This window comes from Asparagus officinalis, chromosome 7, assembly GCF_001876935.1.
Source record: "Asparagus officinalis chromosome 7, Aspof.V1, whole genome shotgun sequence".
NCBI lineage: Eukaryota > Viridiplantae > Streptophyta > Magnoliopsida > Asparagales > Asparagaceae > Asparagus > Asparagus officinalis.
Genome location: NC_033800.1, coordinates 144,610,129 through 144,615,519, shown reverse-complemented (window position 1 = coordinate 144,615,519; position 5,391 = coordinate 144,610,129).

The window sequence follows — 5,391 nt, the reverse complement described above, 5'->3', positions numbered from 1 at the left end:
TGTGATATGGCATGAATAGATGAACAAAAATCTTGACGGGTATCAAAGTGAAAAGATTGATACTTCAGGTTGCTAGAACCTGGACCGAAGTGAAAAATAAGCCTATCCAAAAAGTTCCATCTACACGTAGCCCATAGACTTGACAGTCCTGGAGCTTGGAATATCTCAGCAATGCATGCGGTTGGAGATTGCTCAATTGTCTTGTTCTCAACTTTTTTATTTTTTTTGGGCATAATAAGATACAATATTTCTCCATCAAATTGCCTGTGAATGCAAATTCATGTCTCCTCAATAAAACAAAGTACAGCTTCATCTTGTGCAGCAGGGCACATTCTTTTTTGAGATAAGGGCGCAGATTACGGCATGAGCCGCTCTTCACAAGACCTAATTAGACTGAACACAAATCCTATATTAGACCACCACATCTTTGTTAATCCTATATTAGACCCTAGAATCTTCATGTATCTAATTATATCCCGTGGTCTTCATATTTGTTCGAAATGAGGGTTTTATTAAAAACAGCTTAATAGATTTTGGGTTTTGTATGAGATTTGAAACAACTTAATGGACATGAGGGTCTAATTTGGAATATACGAGGATATGAGGATATGATATAAAATTAACAAAGACTTGAAGGAGCATGGACAAAATACCCTTGTTATATTTCATGATTGCAAGAGAGTTTAATGTCTGGATAAGACGACAAGAACATTTGTAAATCCTGGAGGAGAAATAAATATTGTGTCTCGCTTAGTTTAGCTTAATTATTGGGTATGAAGGAATTTTTTTTTTGTTATCTTTGTCGCTTTCATTTGCATTGTTATATCCAATTTAATCTTTTCAGACATGTTTGATTTAAATATACACCAAATTTATATATAAAAACAAAAATATGTGAATTATGTATTTTGTACAAAGAGGGAATTGTGTGGAAACCCCTTTTGCAACTGGAAAAGAAGCGGCATAGAAGGAATTTTGGCCCACATACAAAAAGGCTTACAAATGATCATGGACCCATTTTGTGTCCACGTTTGGGATTAGTTATCTTGAAGTCAACAGGCTTGGCAAAATGTCCAACACTGTCCCACTTTCTGCGTCCCATCTTCATTTTCTTTTTCTTTTTTCTTTTTTTAGCTTGTTCGTATTATGTTATAGTCTTCGGATCATGACCCCTTTCATATAAAAATATGTTAATGGGAAAAATGAACGATGGAAAAAAGATTTTTCATCGTTTGTATACGTGGGTTCTTAGATTTGTATCTTATCACAAGTGACTATGGCCTCTGATCTCTCTCTCTCTCTCTCTCTGATTATGGCCTCTGATCTCTCTCTCTCTCTCTCTCTCTCTCTCTCTCTCTCTTAAGGTGATGATGGCAACACCTGCAGTTGTAAAATTTTTAAAAACGAATCAAACTGCTGCACCTACAATTGTATGAGATTGCCGTTGCAGCAACCGGCGTCACATCACAATTACAACTTGTCTCAGAAGCAAATATTTATGATCAAGGAACACATAGGAGACAATAACAAGTCAAATTATATTGCATTAGAATGTTATGTACAGCAGATTCCTCAAAACTTCTTCCTCCTTTTTCCCCCAGCCTCCTGAATGCAGAGTTTGGCAAGCTTGGCAGCATATTCCTCTTCAGGTTTCTCTGCCTTAGCTTTGGCTATCCAACGATAGCCCTCAACCTCCGTAACGAGGGCATCGTCAGCGAGCCTCTGGATGAGCTTAGATTCTTCTTCTTTGAACCTTAAAAGGGTTTCTAGGCCTTGGAATCCAGCACCATCCTACTTACGAGATGGCTGGCCAAAGTGTGATTCCATGGTTAGAGGCTTAGGCTTCGGTTTGGGCTCTGGGTTTCCGTTAGGTTTGAGTGCATTCATTTTTGGGTTTCAATCATGGAAGTTGTGGGTTTTATTAGGTTGAATGCGCGTTTTGGAGGAAGGATAGTGAGAGGGTCAAGAGCGAGAAGTGAAGTATTTTTTTTTGGAGGAGCTACCAATGACAGAGAGATTCGAACTGCCACCTGCAAAGGTGAAGATGATGAACAATTCAGAATGATTTGAAAACTATTTTCATCAAAAGCTGTTGTAAACCAAGCAAAGGATAGGGTAAAGATGTATTTATTACATTGCATTGTTCCAAAATAAATAGTATTCAGCATACAAAAGTCCAAAGCATAGTCTAGTTATTTGTAAACTTTACATCTTCTACCCAAGTCACATAAGAAACTCTAGTTATTGTGCCTATGGGCATTTTGTATGAAACAGATAATAGAGTACACTCGCAGAAATTTTCTAGGGCATATTAAGAACTTGTCTTCTAGACAGCAAAGAAGTTAATAAGTGGTATTGCATGTGAACGTCATTATTGTCCTCGTTGTGCTTACACTTCTTGATGAGAAGTAGAAATATAATAAAACATCCAAAAGTAATCCACTAAATACCAAACTTGAAATAAATTCTAATACATATGATGATGTCTACTTTAGCTCAACGTTACATAACCTAGCGAATGAACAAGTTAATTTATAGAAGTGCTATAAAAGTAGTCATACAGTAAAATTGTGCGCATGATCAATTAATTTTCTTGGTTAATTCTCTATAAACAACCAGCATAGCTCACCACTTACGTGTCAGTTTTTTCATCACACTCGTCAAGGAAATACTCATTCTGATTTCTAGAATTTATTGTAAAACAAGAGTAGGGATATTTCACTCGAACTATTTTTAACGAAAAAGAAAAAAAAATCATTGTTCTAAGGAATTTATTCAAATTTGCAACCAATTATAAAAGGAACAAGAGAATAACATTCGGAATGGGTCATTACTGATAAAACAATACTAACTGCTTATAGAGAACTTGAACGAAGTCGATATCGCATGTGACTTGGAAAGAGGTGACTAAAATTTCAAGAAAATTTTCAAGCAACTACATCTGTGAATCTATTTGTATATGTATCCAATATGATACGAATATGAATACTACATATCTATATCCCTGTACTTATTTCATATATGTATACTTATTTTTTATTTTTTTATTTTTAGAAGGATACAGATAAGGATAGAGATATATGTAAGGCAACCAGATCCACATCCGAATATCCAAATATACGTATCGATGAGACGGTCGGCATTGGGATGACCTTAATTGATCTGACACCAATGATGATGATCCAGAGGTCTACTATAGCTTTTTAAATATGTCGAACATACTGGTGGACTTTGATATAAGAAATTTTGTTTTTATTTAAACAGCTCATGTATCACAGAAAACCTATATGTTCCTCAAAGTTATACATTTCTATCATATCTGACCTACCAAATATGGTTTCTATGAACGTTTTGACATTTAGATTAAGATCAAATGGTTGGATAAAAATATCTACATTCTAAACAAAATACCATCTTCAATCAGATGTAATGTGCTTACTTGATGCAAGGAAAACAATTAAATACTTGGTATTTTGGAATTTAGGTACCCCTAATTGATGTATAGATAGATGTCCAAACATAGAATTTAAGATGGAAAAAGTGACTCCAAATCCTTTGTATAGATGCCCAAGTCTAAACTAACGAGCTAAGGCAAGTATTATAGAGTTTTAACAGATTTGAGGAAAAAATATCCTGTGCTACCCGCATATGAGGAAGTAAAAGATTCCTGAATAAATGATGCGTCCAATGAAGCCTCAGACTCCTAATTACTATACATTAAGGTGACCTAAAATCTTGTTTATATAAAGTATACTATAGTTGGAAACCAGATAAAAAGAACAATTTGGGGACTTACGCTTGAAGAACTGCAGCATGGCATTGCAAGCATCAGTTGGAGAAATATGCTTCTTGCTGAGAATCTCTTCTGCCTTCTTCTCCCTTCAAAATCCTTGCTCACAGAAATATCATTCTGACACAGTCCAACTCCTTCATCAGTGTTTCCAGTCCCCAATCCTTAGCACAACAAGTCAACACTTCCTTCACAAATCCAAACATTTAAAGAATGACTGCATCCAGGGCACATGAACTGCATCTCTGTCATTCCATTACCCGATTTCTAGCTAAGCCCAGGCCTAATGATATTTTTCTCATGCCCTCAAAGAGCATGACACGAATGCGAGCAAACATCACATCCAACCCAACTGCAAGTGTTCAAAGCACAATTAAACTTCAGACGTATTGGGCACATGCATGCACTACAAAAACCGTTCTGAGAAGTGCAAATTTTACAACCACAGTCATCCACAGGAGTAAACTCCTGCAATTCAAGTTACTACCTTCTTTTCATCATGAAAATCTCAATCAAATACTGCTAGGAATTCGATTTTTTACTGAAAGGAAACCAACTATTCCTGTTTTTACAGCGACCAAGATCTCAAGCTGCACCTTGTTAGCTCTGGATCAGGTTTCCGCCGTGAGAGCCGACCTCCTCTCCAACCACCTCTGAAGTCCTAAAAATTCATCCTTCTTCTCCGCTGATTCCATAATACCCCTCGAACAATGTTTCAAAGCTTTGAACGATTCCCGTTGAAATTCTTGAGGCAACTGAGCCATGAACGGAGCCGATTCCGAAACTACCTCTTTCAAGACTTGGTCTGGCCTCCAAACTATAGGCCTTTCACTCTCTGCACCCAGGGTTTTCCCCATTCTCGCAGCCAGTTCGGAGGGAAAGAACGGGATATTATCCGAACCAGTTGCTCTATGCAAACCATCATGTCCATCATTAACGTTGCTCTTAAATTCATTATTCGTGTTCGCAAATGTTATTTGTACTCCCATTGCCAACCGGCCTAAATCTACTATGAACAGATCCATTAGTACCTTCACCAGCATACCAAATCTGATCATTCTCTCCTTCGACATCGAACAATTCTCAGTTCTTGCACTAACAGCTGGAGCAGCCGGAATCGAAGCATTCAAAGATAAGGAGAGGTTCAAAGTTTCGACCTTTACCTTCTTCTGTCGACCTTCAGGCTCGATCCCCTTCAGTATTCTCTCGCTTCGGTTGGAGGAAATCTCTCTCAACTGGAGGCGGAGATTCTTTGCCCTTGGATTTGGGTTTTTCGTCGTTTTCAGGGTTTCGTCTTTGTCTTGAAACCCTAGGTTAGGGTTTTCGCAGAGGTAGCTGAGAGTGAGCTCCTGGGGCCGTGAGATTTTGGCGGGAGTCGATGGAGGCCCTGTCGTCTATCGAAGGGTTAGGGTTAGAGCTCCGGGGGCTGGAACTGGAGTTGGGATCGGATTCAGGGGGCGCGGGATCCATCGAAGGGCTCGATTCGAGAAATCCTGGTGAATATTTTTTTGGTTGAATTTAGGGAGAAGGGATCGAGGAAAGGGGAGATTTTTAGGGTTTTGAGAGCTCTCCCTTCTGCTTCCTCTGCCTTCCGACCACTA